At 37.4% G+C, this 21,287-nt stretch overlaps 1 long non-coding RNA gene and 1 pseudogene across 2 annotated transcripts; one reads left to right on the top strand and one right to left on the bottom strand.

The window, feature by feature from the left end:
- The first annotated feature begins 1,162 nt into the window (after nucleotides 1–1,162).
- On the top strand, nucleotides 1,163–14,959 carry LOC135321551 (uncharacterized). 2 transcript variants are annotated; one of them, XR_010381407.1, is made up of 3 exons: nucleotides 1,163–1,301; nucleotides 5,564–6,512; nucleotides 14,779–14,959. It is a non-coding gene; the product is annotated as an uncharacterized LOC135321551 (long non-coding RNA). The 2 variants fall into 2 exon arrangements; XR_010381408.1 differs by lacking the exon at nucleotides 14,779–14,959 and adding an exon at nucleotides 11,898–12,198.
- Nucleotides 2,514–12,713, bottom strand: LOC135321550 (guanylate-binding protein 6-like; annotated as a pseudogene).
- Nucleotides 14,960–21,287: the final 6,328 nt, after the last annotated feature.

The raw sequence follows: 21,287 nt of genomic DNA, 5'->3' as shown, positions 1-21,287 counted from the left end.
TAAACCCCATGATACATTGGTCACATATTCATTACTATATGGTTTCTTCTTTAAAAGGCAAAGCCATTCATTCTTCCTTCTGAACACTTGAAGCCACGACTAGACGGAGTCATTTAAATTCTCCAGTGGAGATGAGTTAACATCCTCGCAGAGATACTGAGACTGTGGTGAATAAGGTCACAGAGGGGGAAACTGTACCAAAAGAGTTTCTTCTGCTCCTCTGGTCCTTAAGTCAAATTAGAGACCTTAATCTAATATCTAAAATACAAACAATCTATTATCTCAGAGGTTTGGTGTGATCATGGAATTCTGGCAATTGAAAACAATCACACATATGTCAGCTTTTTGTTTTTACAGAAGTTTCTTACTAAGTACCCTCTGTGCCTAAACATACACTATGAAGATGTAAAGAAAATACATATATATATATATATAAAATGGTGTCTGTCTTCAGACGAACTATACTTTTATTTGAAAAAAATACTAGACCAAGTTAGTTGCACCTGGGCCAAGACTGTGTTCATACCAGGATGTCATGTACCTCTAACAGGAAGACTGTGATGTCTTTTCAGGATCTGAGCATCACTCCTAGCTTGGATCCTGATTCTGAGAGTCCTTGAAGTGTTTGGGCATTCTCATTTCCCAGCATATGGATCCAAGAACATTTCCAGAGGTCCCCTAGGAGAGGCACTGTGAAAATCATTATCATTTATCCTCATCCCAGAGTTGCAAGGTCCTCTCTCCTGGGATCCTGCCCTCCCCTCCAGGTGATAGTTCCATCATCTGAAATTGGTTTAGACCAAGGCTACGGATTATAACCTTTTATCAATGTTACCTCTCAGCTTCCTATAAATATCCTTTATTCCAATGGTTTCCTCCCCATTCTTTTTTTCTCTACAGACACCTTGTTTTATTTGCCATCTTCATAATTTCCTCTGGTCAGGTCTGCTGGCTGCCACTCCAACCAAATTATAGACTGAATGTTTGAATGTGTTCTCCAAAATCCATTTGAGGAAACCCCAAATACCAATGTCCCAATGTGCTTGGAAATGGGGTTTGGGAGGGATTAGATAATGAGTGTGGGGCCTTCATGAATCTAATTAGTGCCTGTATAACAAAGAATCATGAGATTCATTCTCTCTGTCTCTCTCTCTGTCTCTCTCTCTTCACCATGCTAGGACTCAGTCAGAACCTTGTCATCTGTAAAGCTGTAAGAGGACCCTTACCAAGAAAATAACAATGCTGGCACAGTGCTTTTGGACTTACAGCCTCCAGGACTGGGAGAAATAAATGTTTGTTTTGTAAGCCACACAGTCTATGGTAATTTGTTATAGCAGCCTGAGCTAAGACAAACCACGATGCTCATTACTCTCATTGTATGTACTTGAATTCTGATGTTTAAATGCCAACACCTGGCCTCTGTGTGTCTGGGTTTTTCATTCCCCATTACTATCAAGGCATCCATTTCTGCAGTGGTGCATCACCCCTTCTGTACTTGCCAACAGCAGAGACGCCACCACTGAACTTAAGGATGATGGGAATTCCTCTCACCAGTGAATATTCTTAGTGTTTAGTAATTTGTTTCTAAACACTGTAAAAGTGTAATTGAAACCTATGAAGTAAAGGTTACTGTTGTTGAGATTTCAAGGGGTAACAGGAAAGTTCATACCTTATTTTTGAAGCAAATATAAGGGATTAAAAACCAAGGCCAAAGCAAAAACAAGATTAGGATGCAAACGTTATTTTCTAGTATTCTGATCTTAGTCTTATACCCCTCATTAAGCAGGCTAATGTCATTTCTGGAAGCAATGAGCAATTCCATTTATTCACATTCCATTTACTATTTTAATTATTAGTATTGTAGCTTGTTTTCTTTGTTATTCGAGAAATAACACAAGCTAACTTTGCAAAATTGAAAGTATAGAGTATATAATGAAAAGCATGTGTCCTTTCCATCCCTGATGCCAAGCTGTCTTCTCCAGGAAGAACCAATGATACCAATTTCTAATGAATCTTCCAGAAATGTACTTTACATACATGTGTATGAGTGCCCAAAATAATTGCCTTTTTTTTTTTACGGTGAACACATTATACAAACTGTTTTGTGCCTCATTTTTTCACTCTACATTCTATCTTCCAGATTGTTCTATATTTATACAAATAGAGCTCCACTATCTATTTACTAGCAACATAGTATTCTAGTATAAATACATGCAAAATATATATTACCAAATTACATAAATGAGCATTAAGTGGCTTCCAATCCTTTGCCATTAGAAGTGAAGCCTCAGTGAAACTCTTGTATATATGTACATACACATATATATTATTTTGCACACATATATATTTCCTAAAACTGAACACACTATATCAAAGTGTCCATGCATTTATTCTATCTAATGTGGGCCAGGCATCAGTATTCTCTAGAAATCACTTTTTATATTTAAAGCATTGCTGGATGAAAGTGAAAAGCATGTGTATCAGAAATAGGCCAGAGAACATACATGTATATTATATTATATATCTGATTTCTTTACAAGGAGAGCTACTTCTTTTTAAATAGTGAGCTCACTACTTTCATAACATTACCAAGAATGTTAGCTGGGGCAGGCAATAATGAAGCGATTCTTTTGCCAAGGTTGTCCAAGGCTTGTTCAAGCAAGGAACTATCATCATTTTTAGTATCAACATTTCTCTCTCCCAAATGATTTATCTCTGTACTCATCTCCTCACATTTCTTTCTAAATCCTTCAGTACACAGATCTTCTTGGACCTAAAAAAAAAAATGAGGAAGGAAGTAAAACTTTTTAAATCTCCCATTTTTTCAAGGATTACATTTTGTCAAACTTTGAAACTTTGTCAGACTATCTTTGTTTTATTCCTAAAATTGTTCTCTCTTAATCATGAAAGGAGACTCTTGTAACAAGGAATATTTCCTGGTTTGGACCGAAATATTAAGAGGAAGTGTAGTTTACAGCCTTAATAATATTCATATACCTTAGGGTTTTGCCAGGAGGCTAAGCCTGGCATGAGGACAAATGTAATATTTTCCAGTCAAAAAATGCAAATGAGAGGTAGCCTTGGTCTGACTGCACTAATTCTCAGTCCCACTCAGGATGATACTGTCACCCATATTATAGAAATCTGTTATAAACACATGGCCCCTAAATTATAGAAATCTCTTATAAATCATGTTCAGATGAACAATGAGAGAAATCCCTCCAAGCCACATGATAGCTTGGGGATCTATACAAACCTGGAGGCAATGCAGCAAGTGTAAAATCTATCATTTCTATGTGTTTTTAAGTCTGGACATTTCTGGAAGTTTTATGTCAGAACAGATCTACCTCAGGGCCTTGGGCTGAGCAGGTCTCCTGGTAAAAGGTAGTGACCTTGGTAGAGCGTACTAGTTGTTGTTCATATTAAACACACATAATTGGAATATCTGTTCAATCAAGCCCTGTGAGATCATTTTAAAATTCTCTAAATGGCTATTCAACCCTATTTATATTCTCTGAGGGCTTGGAGTAGAGGAGGGAATACTCATCCTGAACTCTCCAAAGTCTACTTACAGAGCCAAATTTAAAGGTTTTGGAAGGATTCAAAGGCTTCAGGGTTTTAATAAATCACAAGCAGTAGATGCACTTGTGATCTCTGCATGACCATGCTGTAACCTTCACCCATCCCTTCCTGGGGTACCAGGGCAAAGCTATCAAGCTCTACTACTGCCACAGCCTGATTCACCTTCAGCTGATGCTCCAATATCTTGTTTGGCTCTCTCAGCAGGTTTTCTCTTTCTCTCACCATCTTCTCCATTATCTGAACTATGTGTTTCTGGAGACTTCTCTTCTGAGCCTCCACCTGCTGCTGCTGCTCCTGCAGTTTCTGTTTCAGCAGCTCCTGTTCCTTCTCAGCTGTCTCCTTCCAGGTCCACTCTTCTGCCCCAGGAAGGTATTAGAGAGGGAAAAAATAGGCAAGGATTGACCTCCACCCTCCTGAGCTCAGAGGCCAAAACAAATTAAAGAGACAGGTAGGAAATCTCTGAAGTCCTCCCCCAAAACCCCATGTCCACACCATCGAGAACACACTTCAGAATGTGAGAGAAAAGGCTCTGCCTGTCTGGCGTCCAACCACAGTTCCCTTTGCTGTTTCCAGATGCAGCAGGGTTGTTCCACAGAAAGGAAGGAAGCTCCGGTATTGGGAAGGTTTTGCTCTCACACCTGTCAGAGGGCACTGCAAGAACATACACATCCCACTGTGAGCCCAGCCCTACCCTGTACCTGCTATGGGCTTCTCCCCATCAGTGAGGGCTTTATCTGCCTGCAGGATTTCTCTAGTGCCATCTGGGACTGCAGAAACCTCTGGAGGAACTCATTTGCCTGAGGAACCAAGGAGGAGCACAGAAATTAGATTTCCAATAGGGAAATTAGTGATGCAAAGACAACTAAGTCCATGTAACTTTTGCTTCATGTTTAAAGTTCCACAGTGGTTCCTTACAATGAGTCCAAGCTCCTTAGAGTGACCTGTCTCTCTCTCCAGTCTCTTGCCCAGTGCTACTTCCTTCTCCCCACTCTAGAATCCAGCCAGTCAGAATCATGTTTAGTTCTACAAACCCCAAATCTCTGGTGCTTTTACATATCTGCTTTACCAGTGTGAAATAGTGCCTCTAAATTGTGCTGATGTTCTCCTCTGCCACTAGCTGGTTATAACTTTAGACAACTTATTTTAACCTGCCTATGCTTCTCGGTTGAGATCTTTAAAATGTTGATAATGTAGATGCTTCTTAATGCTATTTGAAAGATTATGTTAAAGAGTCTAGGGAAAGAGCTTAACATTTTGGCTATAGGAAACAACAGTTCAATATATATTAGTTGCATTATTATTGTTTTATTATTATTATTATTATTATTATTATTATTATTATTATTATTATTATTATTATTATTATTATTATTATTATATTTGTTTCTAACACCTAAGTAGCTCTTTCCTGAGTGTTATAGCTTGCCTATGTAGTTGACTTCCTGTCTCACTTGTGATCATCCTTGTGTACAAAGACTGACTTGTAAATTATCAGTGCTCAACAAGTCAAATATGTTGTTGAGTAAAAAAAAAATGAATAATTTCTGTTCTGTCTCTTGTGGATTTAAGAAATCTGTACTCATAGTTGGGAGTTGACATTTGTACTCTCTTCAGGAATAAATAGCATGCAGTGAACCTTAAAAGCCACAGCTGTTTGAATGGCCCCATACACTCTCTTTATGCATGCATGGAGCTGCACTCTCAGATTTTCAGGAGACCCCTTTGAGTATTCTGTAGGTTCCCCATGTTTCCCTTATTCCTCACCTTCACTCCTTTCATGGGCACTTGGTAATTTTCCTTTTCAATAATTTCCTTTGCTTTCCTGTAGAGTTCATGACCTCCAGGAACAGAGAAAGTTCCTGCTGAGATACTTTTTATTAGTGCCTTTGAAAGCTGATCAAGTTTAGTCTGGCAATATTTGATTTATGTCTCTTCATTCTGCATCAAGAAATCATCTTTCTTATTCTTTATGATTTCCTAGAGGGAAGAAAGATAGAGGGCTGTCACCAGAAGCAAGGAACAGAGGAAGTAAATTTCCAAAGGATCTGGTAGAAGAATTGGTCTAACTGTGTTCCTCATGAGAAAAGTATTCTGTTGGAGGACATGTAATAAAACAGCAGTCACAAGATTTGATTTATTCACAGCTCTGAAAACTCTGGAAGACCATGGGGAAGTTCCCTAACCTCCTTTGGGTATTTCATCTGAGCTGTTGGATTTGCATTACCTAATCTCTCTGGTTCCTTGAAGCTGCCACATTCAGTGATTCTGTCTTCAATGATAGATACAACAAGGAGCAACCTAAGCTGAAAGTGGCCTGAGATGTGGATCTGAAAAGAGAAATTTTGGTTCCCAGCCATAGGAGTGTGTTCACAGAAAAAGAAGCCAGCTAAAGAATGTCTTGGGTGTTCTGGACAGGCTTGGAATCCACAGAAGTATTTATTTCAAGAGGATATCTATACTGATTTTTCATTGAAGGTCAAAGGGAGTTCCAGATAAACTGCCTGAGTTCTGGCAGTCAAAAAAGAAGGAAATGTAGTCCTTTGAAACTCTGTCCCTCATGAGAACATGGACTACTTTATCCTTGAGTGAGAGATGAGCCATGGGACCGGTAACAACACTTCTAGGCTTCATTCTTCAAGGGGAGGCAACATAAAGTAAATACTAAGACAGATTACCACAAGGTTCCTCTGGAAATCCTGCTTGTCTTCCTTGAAGGAGTGCTCCATGAAGACTGCAGGGGCTTCCCTCTCACAGGCAGCATGTGCCTCCAGCAGCTCCTGCAGCATGTCTGTGGGGAAGCTCACTCGCTGGGCTATCTGCTCGCTGTAGTGGTTGTCTGCCTTCTGAATGGCAGCTGAGTTCTCCAGCTATGCCAGAGTTGTCACCGCGTTCTCCAAGCGAGGTACTGCTCCACTATTGATAGTATCCAGGTAGGTCACAAACAGAGTCCTCAGCCCTGAAGAAGCCAGGAAATTTAGGGGCTAAATATCAAGTTATCAGTCAATGGCTCCAGGATTCTGAGACTATGCTTCTAGGGTCATATACACATGCACACACACAAACACACACACGCACCCCTACCTCCTTCTACTATTATCACCTTCATTTTCCTACTGACTCTTCATTTTTATGGTTTTCCAGGCCACAGGACTAAAAAAGTTAATATCTACTTCTATCTAACATACTAGGGGCTACCTGGAAAATGCAGTTTCTCATTTTAAAAATTGAAAGCAATACAGATTACATAGATAGACAGATGAGGCAAAGTGTACCATGTTTAATTTATTCCTAATTCTGAGGCTTTGAATGGATTTTCAGTGATTTATGGACTAATATTTATTTTTGGACCACTCTAAATTCTCAAAATATCTTTTGAATTCTCCTTGTGAAGAACACTTATTGTATAGGACTTCCTTTGAAAACATGCAGTATTCTGTTTTTACACCGAGAGTGATTATATTCTAAGTGGAGGATGTTTTCAGATAAGTGGGAGTCACCGATATCATTGACAAAATTTGCAATTTGGGGAAGGAATTTGTAAATCCCCCAAAGTGAGATAATTATAAAGTATACAGATTTCTTCATGGAGTATAAAAGTCTGTAAAATCAGAATCCTTTATAGAATCAAACAAAAATACTAGAAAGCACATTATATAAAATATTCAACACATAGCAGACCCATGGAAATGGGAAAAAGAGACTCACCTTTCCCAGTGACCATGATTCCTTCTGTGAGGGTCTTGGTCCTTGCATCAGTGAAGATGTTAAAACAGAAATTTTTTGTTTGCTCCTGGAATTTAGGATCCAGTTGTTCTTCAGATACCATCCCAATATTGGCTAGAATTTTTTTTTTCCTATGTTGGCCAGTCAAAGACAAAAAACTTCCATCTTGGAAATAAATGCCTGATGCAGTCTCTGGGTAGATTGGATGTTTGGGCTTTGGGATTCTTCCCTGAGGGACAGAAAAACAGGGATTAGAGTGTGTAGAGTCTTGAGGCGAGGGGGTTACAGGTGTTCATGGCAGGGATTTGTGTGTCTTTGCCATTTCTACACATAGAACTCTTTTAACATAGACATTCAATACTTCTTTGCACATCAGACTTATACCAGTTATATAACTGCAGAGAAATTTAGGGAGACATCTGATCCAGTAAAGGAAACCTATGGCTGGTCTCTCCAGACATGCACATAGTAGAGTGGTTGTCTATGATGTGTTTGCTTAACTAGCAGCTAAAAGGATGAAAGGTCACATGAAACTTTCTGCTCAACTCAACCTCATGTAGGAATTGAGCTGTGGAACCAAAAAGGAGAGCTACAAACAAGGGATCATGGACAGTAATTGGAATATTAGGAATGACATCCTCATTATTTAAGAAAAACTGTTTTGATGCTAAAAATAATTGATGCAGTGTTATATATTTATTAGTAAAAACCTCTGAAGTATAAATGTACCTGAAATATAATTTTAAGTTATCACCACTAATCTATAAACTCTTTGAGGTAAATGTTTATATCTGGTCCTCTCCTGCCAGCCAATTTCTTAATAGCTGTTTTGAGAAATCATAAATAGAAACGTGAAAGGAAGAATGAATAAATTGGCATTGATATTTCTCTCAAGGTTTCAATAGACACACATCCTTGGAAATGTAACCCATGAAAATAATTTTTTACCTTGTAATTAATTCATGGGTAAACATGTGGGAATTAGGAGAAAGCTATGATGTGGAAGGTAAAATGAATATTCTAATAATTGTCAGTATTACTGAAAAGGCATAGATTGTAAAGACAGTCACTTCTTCAGGTTTATTTAGAACATACAGTCATTTTGTAGATGATATAATTATACAGGATTAGAAAGTTTTCTAGCCCTCTTTGAAAAGAATAATATGTGAAATCTATATTTTGTTCATTAGATAATCTTTTCACTGCAGTTTCATGTCTAACAATTAGCTGATTAGTTGTTCTCTTCAACAGAGAAAAATTGATGGAACAGGAAACACAGTGTCCAGTCTTTAGAATGTTTCATCACCCATGTAAATCTGGATGCTAAATTTAAAGATGTATAAAAAAAATTGGTTTTGAGTAATTTCACTTTACACTTTACTTTTCTTGAGTAAACTTCAACTGTAGCCCCTAGATCTTTGCAACCCACTTTCCAGCCACCATTTCCACAGACTTTGATTTAGTCTCAAATACAAATGCAATCACAGAGATGAGGGATATTGTTTAGTAGATCCCACACTCTATTGGACCGTACACTGCCCAGGCCATACTCTGATACCTGGAATCAGCTTCAGGGCATTCTCCAAGTACTCATCTTCTGTGATAGGCTGACCACATAACTGCAGCTCCATGGTGAAATCCCATACAGTCCAGATAAAGTCTGGAAAGAAATTCACAAATTCTGTGGAATCTTCTACTCTATCAGGTGTTTGAGAGGACTTTGCCCTGATGTTTTGCAAGCTCTGTCGCATAACTAACATTTGGTTAGGGAAAAGAAACTCACTACCAACAATTCCCACATTTCTCTAGTATAAAAATATTATAAACACACTCTTTTGCCATGGGTCCCCTCTGTTCCCCCCAAGAAACTAAATGACAGGAAGGGAGAGACTTACTCTATCCTCATCCCCATGAATTCAGTGAAACATGGTGGTTCAGGACCTGGAAGGATACTGCAGATGCTCCAGGGCCTGGTGGTTGATGGTGCTCATGCTGTTCTAGACAAAGCTACTGCAGAGAACCACGGCCAGGGCAAAGATCCATGAATCCTTCTTAGACTCATCCTAGAAAGCACATTAGAACAAGAGAGTTAGAAGTTTACCCCTACATTAGAAATTCATCTGTACACTTCTTCAATCATGGTTTCATTTATTATTTCAGCTAACATACTCACCATGCAAAGAAATTGAAGACAGATGTAAATGCAGATATCAACTTTGACAATTACAGAGACACTTCTTGTGTTTGCAAATTTTTCATATATAAAATGATTCTAGTTTTCACATTGCTTTCTTTTTCCTCAATTGGATAAAGTAAAATAACATATACAGAAAAACTAATACTGTACCTGTTGTGTAATTAGGAATTCAGTGATAAGTGTGGGCACTTATTCATTCTGCATATATTTATTAATCAGAGTCCATATAAAATATACCATAGTTGGCATAACTGGGTATTTAAATTATATGCAATCAATAAATACTTGCAGGAAGCTACTAAATATCCCCCACTGTTCTTAGATTTTAAAAAAGCAATGCTAATAATGAAAATTTTCTTTCAACATGATTATTTCAAAGCAGTGGAGAAACATCCATAACAGTAAGTGCAACAAAGGTAGAAGTATCTGTAAAAGGCTTACTCTCAGTAATGTATATAAGCAGTGAAACCTATAGCTATAACACTAAACTAAAATTTAGAAGTCTATCAAGGAAGAACAGAGCTATGAAATTTGGAGAAAGAATATTTGATCTGAACGCTTCCTCAATGTCTTGAGCTGAATATTAAAGAACTGGTAAATGTGGAACTGAAGAAATGAAGGTGATCCCATAGACAGGAAAACCCAGAGAAACAAAATTAGAGATGGGAGAAGACAGGGGTCTTGTAGTTAGAACAGAGTCATTTGAGGGCAGAGGGCAAGTGGAGAAGTTAAGGTGAGTTTCATGCAGCCTAATCAAGGGCCCTAAAGCCCAGGCTAAGTTGTATAAATCATAGCATTGTCTAAATGATGGCATAAACTGGAAATAGTTTTTTTTTTTTTTATTATAAATGGCATGTAAAGTTGCTCCCAGTGTAAATGCAAAAACTGTGGTTTATGTTGAGAAGATTCTAAATGGGAGTTTGGGGGGATAAGAGTCTATTCATTACTTTCTTTCCCCAAAACCCAGTTTTTAAAAATAATCAATTAGGATAAGAAGAATTAGCAGTTATGAGAAACAATTATTTCAACAGCAAGATTATATCATTGTTTGATATATGGCTTTAAAAATAAGCAGACTTTCTAACTCCTGTTGAGAAAAAAGACAGAGCTATAAAAATGTAGGTACTATTTCCAAATAAATCTCAAAACTGGGAAAGGAGGGATAGTTCATTTCACCCATTAGCAGAAAGCTAAAACACCAAAAATCCATTTTAAAATGTTTCTTGTAGGACAAAAACTTACTTTTATAGAACTTGCACATTCAGAGGTGTCTCACAGATTTCCAGAACACTCTGTGAGTAGTTGATGAACTTCATCATAGAAAATGTAAACCCGTCTCTTAAATCCAACCCTCAAATACACTCTTCACCTTGTAGCTAAGAAGGTGAATCAGAAATTTTTCCTCACTCACAGATTGATACTTCTCCTCTTTCTTAGTTATGCTTAACTGTAAGTTCTCAAAACCAGTAAGGTGCTGCCTGGATTGCCTTTCAAAACTGAAGGACTTATTCCCCCAGCTGTTGGGAGTGCTGGTGGAAGACAGTCTTCAGGTGTCAGCCCTCTTAATTAGAAAGGCTTCAGGAGCAGCTCTTCAAAAATGTATCAGCACTCCTGTCCCAAAATCAGGATAACTCAAAAAAGCCAATCCAGCCATGGAGCTCCCATGAAATTCCCAGAAATTGGGGATTGCAATGCAATGTAATTTCTTCTTCTCTCCAGCCTGCTTCTTTCCCAATTACATGATATTAAATCTGACTGCAGATAATGTCTTGTCAATTGAACTAAAGACTCTTTTAGGGCAGGACATTTACTTTGGTCACTGATACCTACAATCCTAAGTCCAAAGGCCTGGAACTCAGCCGTTCAATAATGACTTACTAAAAGTAATCAAGTCATCCACAAAGTGCCAAGAAATAAAAGAATTTATCTAAGACACTATGATAACTTACCTAGAAGTGAGATTCAAACAAAACATAGTTTGCCTTATTTACTATAATTGATTTCTAGATTTTACAGATTAAAGCAGTAAAATTTCTAGGACCATGGAGAGATAAGGGGAAAATCCAGAATAAAAAGATTTAATTGTGAATTTCTGCTTTACCATTCACACATCCCCCAGGCTCTAATTGTGAAGAAGGACCACCAGAGTATGATTGGGCTTGCGTGGGTGAGGCACACACCACATCCAGATGCCCTTGGTTTCAGACTGCACTGTAGAGCCTAGAGGAAAGCCTGTGAGGAGAGGGGAGAAAGCAGCATTCAGTTAGAGCAGATAATCTAAACAACCAAAGGGCTACAGAGTCAGATCTATTGGAATGTCAGTATCCCAGCATACGAGTTGGTGCTTTCTCCATTTCCTCAAGAATGTCCTACTTTGTGTGTCATCTGTTTCAAGGAGGAAGGAACATTAATTGTGATAAAGATACCAAGCAAGGGCTCAACATAGAGGCAAAGGGGAATCCATGAATCAGACAAAATGGAAGTCACTGATAACCATAACAAGAGTATCTTGAAAGAACGGTGAGGTTCAAAGCCAGAGAGAAATGGACTGAAGACAGACATGGGAAGAGAAAAAGGTGGGAAAAAAATCAAGATTATATTTTTTGTCAGACAAATTTTTCAAAAGTGGGGAGAGGTGTTAGCCACAGTAGTATATGACATACAGGAAATATTTTTAAGATTATAGACATTTGAACACATTTATATGTTGAAGAGTATAGTCCATAAAAAGGCAAAATGTGTTTCAAGAGCTAGTAGACACAATTGCAAGAGTCCAGTGCTTAAGCATGTAAAATAAGGTAGGATTGTGAGAATTGGTAGGAGAAATTTTGCTTTACAGGAATAAAACATACAATATGATAATGAATTACAGTAAGACAGTGGTTTAGCAGTGAGAAAAAGGAGTGGAAAGTTGATTTGTTAAGAGAAGTTTGGTTCTCCCTACACATGATCAGGACAAAAATTAAGAAGCTGAGGTATTAGCTAGAATCAAGCAATTGGTCCTTGACCCAGTACAACACTCACCATGATTCTGACCTCCAAGATGGTTCATCAAGTAGGATTTGCCTGTATGATACGGCCCTACAATGGCCACCACCAGCACTGGCAAAGAAATCTCACCAAGAATCTGCAGAGATTTTTGGTTCACTGAAAGCACCTTGACACTTTCCAGTAGACAAATGGGGTCCATCATTTTGGGTCTGGATGCCATGGCAACCTGCCAACCTAGAAGAGCTTCTTAGTGGAAATCAGATTATAAAGTCATTCTCTAACTCAGACTTATACAAAGCATCTATCAACTTAGGATAAGGTAAGTATGATTTCTGTGCTTTCCATGAGACAAAATGTAACCTAGAATTAGCATACTGCAGAGGTTTTCCCCCATCATTCCCTCAAGTCTCTCATGATATTGGTAGTGAAATAATATAATATCACTCTCCAAACTTATTTCAAAATAATAATATAATTAAAGTTATTGTTATGATGCACTGAAGGCCTACAATATACCAAGCCCTTTGATAATAACTTACATATCCAGCTAAACTGATATTCACAAGAGACTGAAAGTTAGAAATTAACATAACTACTTTGGAAATGAGGTAAATGGTTCTCACAAAGGCTGAGTGAATGTCATTGAGAAAGGATTGAAAATCTACATACTTGAGCAAAATGACAGACTAGCAAAATCTAAGCTCTTGTTTCCCCAAGGAGATATAAACAACAACCAAAATACTAGCTAGAATAACCTTACAGTAGTTCCATAAAACAGTCAAAGGTCCAAAGCAACCAACCAAATACCAAATCAAGAAACAGCCTCATTCAAAATGGTAGGAAATTCTGTGGTTTTTCTGTTGCCCTCGGTCCCCATTGTGGTAAGGTCTTTAAGGAAGTGGCAAATCATTTCCCAATTCCCTCCCCTGATTCAGAGAGAGGGAATTTTATAATGTTCTAACCTGTCAGGGCTGCCTCTTCAGGTCTCTGTTTCACTTCACATGAAACTCAGGGAAGGGTGGCAGAGGGGTAGGTGGTGGTAAAACTTGGATATCAGGTGGAAAGAAGCAGCAGGTATTTCTCAAGGAAAAATGTGGAGAGACAGCTCCACAGATTCCTAGAGCAAGAGGTTACCAGTGAATATATAAAATAGACTATCTAAGGCATCAATTGAGTTTCCAATTCCCTTTTTCAAAATAAACAGAGCAAAGCAGACTGCATTTACAATGTTCTGACATCTCATGGGCTGCCAGAATGACTGTTATCTTTTCCCTTATTTGGATCTTAGGCAGGGAGAAGCAGTGGGCATTGCTTGGGAAAGCTGAAGGGAGAATTACCTGCATACACCTATGACAAGATATTATGGGTGTGTGATATTGAGATGTATAATAAGAAACACAAATTTAATCATTGTCCTTATTCCTGGTATATAGCTCTTAAAACCCTATGTGATGAGAGAGATGAAATTATTTTTCTTGTAACTTTTGGTCTTTTGTCCTCAATTCCTAAAATAGCTCCAGACTGATAAAGATGAAAGGAGAGTCTTTTGTTATTTATAACAAGCACCTTTCAACCACAACTGAGTTTATGTTAATGAGGTGATTTTGTAAAGCCCCTAGATCACTACAATGGAGTTGTTTGCTAGAGGAATCAATGTTAATAGAAAGTTGCAACATTTAGCCTGATGCTCCAACCACTGGGGAGCAGAGAAGAGATGAAAGTTGAGTTAATCACCAATGACCAATAGTTTACTCAACCATATCTATCTAAGAAGTCCTCCATTAAAAAATAAATAAAACTTAACTGAAATGGTTCAGAGAGTTTCTGGCTTGATGAATATGTGGATGTTGTTAGAAGGTGGCTCATCCAAAGGGGTCATGGAAGCTCCACATGCTTTTCTTGATATCTTTCCCTTTGCATCTCCTATTTTGCTGTTTATAGGCTGTATCATTTTTTAAAATAAACCAGTAATCTAGTAAGCAAACTATCCTTCCTGAGTTCTTAAGCCATCCTAGCAAATCATTGAACCTGGGGAAGAGATTGGTAACTCCAATGTACAGCCAGTTAGTCAGAAGCACAGGTGACAACCTGGATTTGTAATTGCATCTGAACTGAGGAGAAGTCTTGTGGGACTGAGCCCTTAATCTGTAGGGTATAAAATAACACTTGGAAGTTAGGGTAAGAATTGCTTATTGTGAAAAAATACTCACGTATGTGGTGACCAGAAATAAGTATAGAGAATAGAAAGTTGAGAAGAGAAACTGAATTTTTCTTTTTCTTTTCAGGGTGGAGACACACAATAGACAATCAAAAGTTCAAAGGAGGCATCCTTTGGGAAATTAATATACTTAAAAGGAGCACATATATGGGAAAACTGAAAAAGCAAAACACAGGCCCAGGGAAGATGCATGCTCAAAAAAGCCTAAAAAGACTTTAGAACTTCTCTTAAGTTTAATCCCAAGTTTCAAAATCAAGAGCCAGCTTAGGAAAAGACTTCGTTGTCAAAAGGCCAGTATGCAAAGAATGGGAAAGGTGACTGCTTTCATAAATGCTCAATTTTCAGGGGGTGGGAGGGTAAAAACTCAGTAGTAAAGCATGTACTTAACATGTCCAAAATCCTGGGTTAGGTACTGAGTACCTTCATTTAAAATAAATAAATAGATAAATAAATATCCAATTTTTCAACAACAACAACAAAAATCACAAGGCATACAAAATAAATGAAAATATGGCCCTTCCAAAGGAAGAATATAAAGTGGTAAAAAAAAAAAAAAAACAAAACAACCCTGAGGAAACATGTGCATTAGATGTTTTAGGCAAAGACTTTAAAATAACTTTTTAAAAATATGCTTAAAAAGCTGAAGGAAAACTCAGAAAAATAACTAAAGAAAATCAGAAAAACAATATATGAACAAAATTAGAAAATAAACAAGGAGATAAAAATAATTAAAAAAGGAACCAAACTGAAATTCTGAGGCTGGAAAATACAATGAATGAATTTACACATTTTCTACAGGGAATTAGCCTTGGTGGTAAAGCTCAGGGGAAGAGCATTTGAATACATATAAAGGGGATTAGACTTGCACAGGCAAAAAGACTCTGCAAACTTGAAGACAGGACATTTGAAATTATCAAGTATCAGGAGCAGAAGGAAGAAATAACTTTTTTAAAGTGAATACAGCCTAACAAACTTATGGAATACTGTCATATAGACAGGTATATACATTATGAAAGTCCCTAAAGCAGAAGGAAGAGGCAGGGCAGAGAGATTATTTGAGGAAATAATGGCTAAAAAATTCCCAATGCAATGAAATATATAAATCTACAAATGCAAGATATTCAACAAACTCCAGTAGGATAAATAATCAGAGACCAATGCTGAGGCATATTATAATCAAACTGTCAAAAGACAAAGAGAGAATCTTGAAAGCGACAAAAAGCAGTAACTCATCACATCCAATAAGATTGTCAGTCAATTTATCAACAAAATATTTGTAGGCCAGAAGACAGTGGAATGATATGTTTAAATTGTTAAAAACTGAGTGATGGGGTAGGGGGGAAACTACCAATGAAGAATACTGTTTCCAGAGGAGGGGGGTCAAGATGAGGGATAATAACTTCTCACAGAAAAGTGACTGAAAACTGGCAGAACTCCTATACAAACAAGATTTCAAGAGATATTTCCACATAATTAGGGAGGAGTAAAAACTTCAGGTTGGGACCTGTGCACCTAGGGAAGGACTAAGAGGAAAAGGAAGACTGTGCAAATAGACCCTAACCCTGAGGAGTGAGTAGGTCAAGCCACAGACTTGGCATCCCAGTCCTGGGGTCCTACACAGAGGAGACAAATCCCCTTGGCTACTTGGAGAAAGACTGAAACAGATAGAAAGGCTGGAGAAGCCTAGACTAGAAGGAGTGAATAGGTGCTGGTTTGCCACCAGACAGGTTGGAGACAGGTCAGCCTGAGCAACTACCACCTTACTGTACATCCCAGGAAGATTTTCTATTCAAATAACAACAAAAAGAGTACTGTTGTGGTTATATCTATATGAGATAAAAAAGTTATTTCAAGCACTGTTAAAAGAGACAAAGAAGGACATTTTGTTAAGAGAGTCAAGTTTATCTAGAAGATAAACAATTCTACATATGTATACCTGAACCTCAGAGTTCCAAAATATGTGAAATAAACATTGACAATATTGAGCAACAGATCACTTAACAATAATACAATAGTTTAATACCTTACTTGCAATAATAGGTAGGAAAAACAGAGTACTTGAATAACACTATAAATTAATTGAACCTAACAGACATATACAGAACACTCTCATCCAACAACAAGACAAAACACATTTTCCCAGATGGGCATGGAATATTTCCAAGGATAGACCATATTTTAGGCCACAAAACAAGTCAACAAATTTTAAAAGGTTAAACTCATACAAAGTATCTTTTCTGAACCCAATGAAATGAAACTGGAAATTAATAGATGGAATAAAACTGCAAAGTCTACAAATATGTGAAAACTAAACAAAATACAATTAAGAATAAAAATAAACTACCTGAACATAATGAAGTCTATGTATGGAAAAACGCACAGGTAACATCATCCTCATAGGTAAACAACTGAAGATTTTTCCCACCCTCCTGCCTCCCCTTTTTGAGAAGGAGACTGCACACTTTAGGTCAATGTTCCCACACACTTGCTCCTTCTCCCGCTTGCCACTCTTCTTCTGTTTCAGGTGGATGTCCTGAATCTTGAGAGATTTAGGCCAAGGTACTTAGCTGAGAAGGGTCAGGATTTTTGCAACTTAATCCCATAAATGAAAATAAGAATGAAAATGCAAATATTGTTTTATATTATATTGAGAGACATATATATATATTTAGAGAGAGGAAGCAAATCTAGGAAAATGCCACCAGTAGGTAAATCTAGGTGAAAAGGATATGAGATTCCCTTGTAATGGTTTTCCAAGGCAAATTTGATTTTAAAAATTAAGTACTAAAAACACAATTACACCATGGTTCTTCTGGCATATTTCTGATTGGCATTATAATAAAAGTTCCCTATAATATCTATGCATATTTCATAATCAGACTATATAAACATGATATTATATTCAAATGTCTCAACTATTCACTTCCATATTTATAGGTCAAGTATTCAAGATGCCTCAAATACTATCAAAAATATTTTTAAAAAATACCAGCTTTATCAGTTACTACTTGTGTGGCCTTAAACAAGAAGCCTCACCTAGCTAAACCTAAGTTTTTAAGAATAATTATAGGGGTAATATGAAAAAAATGGTAAGTCCAGTGTGGAGGATGTTTTGATAATAAAATCAGATAAGTAAAAGCTTATATATGAGCATAGAATGCAGCACAAAATGGGAATTCAGTGCATTCTTACTGAAATAGATGGAGATTTATCCACAATAATTGCACTAAAAAAATTGGGTTACATATATGAACACAATCTGCAAACTTCAGGTTACTAAGAAACAAGGTCTATAATTTTTTTTTTCAGAGCAAAGCAGCAAGAAAATTCAAACACTGCTCCTGTACCATCTCCTTTTTTCTGATTCTTCATTGTGGGAGAAAAGAATACAAAGGTAAAACAGGATCCTCTAACAGCTACATTATAATGACCAGAGTTGTCCAGTCCCCCTCTTTAAATGGAAAACTTAAAGGAAGCTGCAGGAAAATGTGAGAGAAACAACTTTATAAAAACCAGGTCTGCGGAATAGAATAGAAAGCCCATAAATGAACTCACAAGCTTTTGGTCAACTAAACTTCGACAAAGGAGGCAAGAATATACAATGGATTAAAGATAGTCTATTCAGCAAATGATTTTGGGAAAACTGGACAGCAGCATGTAAATCAATGAAGCTAGAACATTCCCTTACACCATACACAAAAATAAACTCAAAATGGATCAAATGTTTAAACATAACACAAGATACAATAAACCTCCTATAAGAAAATATAGGTAAAACATTATCTGACATACAGCTCAAAAATGTTCTCCTAGGGCAGTCTACCCAAGCAGTATAAATAAAAGCAAGAATAAACAAATAGGACCTAACTAAGCTTACAAGCTTCTGCACAGCAAAGGAAACCATAAGTAAAACAAAACAAAAATATAAGGAATGGGAAAAAATTTTTGCAAATGATGAAACCAACAAAGGCTTGATCTCCAGAATATATAAGTAGCTCATACTACATAATAAGAAAAAACCAACAGCCCAATTCAAAAATGGGCAGAAGATCTAAACAAGCAATTCTCCAAGGAAGACATACAAATGATCAATAGGAACAAGAAAAAATGCTCAAGATCACTAATTATCAGAAAAATGCAAATCAAAACTACAGTGAGGTATCACTTCACAACAGCCAGAATGGCCATCATTCAAATGTCCACAAATGACAAATGATGGAGAGGCTGTGGGGAAAAGGGAACCCTCTTACACTGCTGGTGGGAATGCAGTTAGGTGCAGCCACAGTGGAAAACAGTATGGAGATTCCTCAAAAGACTAGGAATAGACATAACATATGACCCAGTGATCGCACTCCTGGGCATATATCAAGAAGGAACTCTACTTCAAAAAGACATCTGCACCCCAATGTTCATAGCAGCCCTATTTACAATAGCCAAGAGATGTCAACAGCCTAAATGTCCATCAACAGATGACTTGATGAAGAAGAAGTGGTATATTTGTAGAATGGAATACTATTCAGCCATAAAAACTGACAACATAACGCCATTTGCAGCAATATGGATGCTCCTGGAGAATGTCATTTTAAGTGAAGTAAGCCAGAAATAGAAAGAAAAATATCTTATGAGATCTCTCATATGTGGAATCTCAAAAATTTTTAAATGAATATAAATACAAAACAGAAACTGACTCATAGACATAGAATACAAACTTGTGGTTGCCAAGGGGGCAGGGCGGGGGGAGGGACAGCCTGGTATTTCAAAACTTGTAGATACTGACTGGCATATGCAGAATAGATAAACAAGATTATACTGTATAGCACAGGGAAATATATACAAGATCTTGTGTTACCTCACAGTGAAATGTGTGACAATGAATGTATGTATGTTCATATATAATTGAAAAATTGTGCTTTACAGTGGAATTTGACACAACATTGTAAAATGACTATAACTCAATAAAAAATGTTTTAAAGAAACAGACCTGTGATTTCTTAGCTGTGAATAAGTAACATAATTTTTAACATCAAATTAACAAACTGCAGCTATTCAATCCTGTTCCAGGTTGGTTTTCAAAATGTGATCTACAGAAAAAAAATCACCCAGAGGGATTGTTAAACCTAGGTTGTGTATGTATAAAACATGCTACAAATGATTCCAATGTTCTTATGAAAAACAAACCCACAAATGCGGGGGCGGGGTTTGGGGGACAGGGGAAGAGAGAGAATAAGAGGGAGGAAGAGGGAGCCAGAGAGACAGAAAAAAATAGTTTTGATGTGATCGTAATGTTTAAGTAATAAAGATCAGGGGTGAGGGGACTAAATTTATCTCTACATAGAGATTTACAGAGCTCTCACTGTGAGCTTTCTTAAATTGACTAATAGAAACATTAAAAAGAAACAATCTTTATAGATGACAGTTCCCTATAACCTCCTTGCCAGGGACTGTCTTATTCTCTGAATTCTAACGCCAGCCCATAGAGCTTGACAGAGCAAGACAGGCAGGCCCCCAGGAGGACTCTCTCAAGGAGCAGCACATCGAGGTGAACACAGTGTGTCTGGCTGTCACTTTGCAGCTGCTACTGGTCCATACAGAGAAGCTGAGCTTCCTTTGAACTAAAGCCAGCCACAGACCCCTGCATGCCAGACAGCAGGCCACTTGCCCTTCCTCAGGTGTCACTTTGAATCTGAAATCAATCTTGCTAACTACTACATACAGAATAGATAAGCAACAAAGTCCTATTGAACTATATTCAACATCTTGTAATAACCTATAATGAGAAAGAATATATATATATCAATCACTGTGTTGTACACAAGAAACTAACACAGCATTGTAAATCGACTCTATTTCAATAAAAACAGAAAAGACATCAATTTTGCACTGCATGTAAAAGACAAGGACATACCTGCTCCACACACTGGGGATAAAAGAACGGTTCTCAGTGCCTCTCACACCTTGCTCAGTAGCTCCTCCTACCAGTCTGACTCTCCTTCATGAAAGCTAAAAAAGAGCGAGGAGGTTCATCTTTTCTTGGTCCATCTAGTATGATGGTAATAAAACTGAAGCTGAAAGCAAAAGTAATTCATGCTGTTTTTCAGTTAGCAGAGTCATGCTAGATCCACTGATTACATTTCGAATATGGGTGTGTAGTTCATGGTGAGAGGAGATTAGAAAAAGCTATTTAATAGTCACATCTTAACACATGCCACCGCTTTCTGTGGGCTGCCCTGCACTGGAAGGCCTTCATAGCCCCCCTTCTTGATACATCTCTCCCCCCGTTTAAAGTTGCCAAAGGCGGCTTAAGTTTCCTTAGCAAACAAGAAAAATAGAAAATCCATGGCACAAATGTAAGCAAGGCTGTATACAACAAGTATATTTCAAGCATTTTCCTCTTGGCGGGGATTCCTGGGTATTTTTGTTAGTAAAGGGCTTTTAACATTTTACATCTGTTCCTTAATATATATGTTTAGTTAAATGAAAATCTTTTATCATAATTAGAAAATAAAGATTAAAGATGGAAATGAACAACCCTTCATTGTATTATCTGGAGATGCTCACTATTGGCATTTTGCTCAG

Source organism: Camelus dromedarius, chromosome 6 (genome assembly GCF_036321535.1).
Source record: "Camelus dromedarius isolate mCamDro1 chromosome 6, mCamDro1.pat, whole genome shotgun sequence".
Classification (NCBI taxonomy): Eukaryota; Metazoa; Chordata; class Mammalia; order Artiodactyla; family Camelidae; genus Camelus; species Camelus dromedarius.
This window is presented reverse-complemented; position numbering and strand designations above follow the sequence as displayed.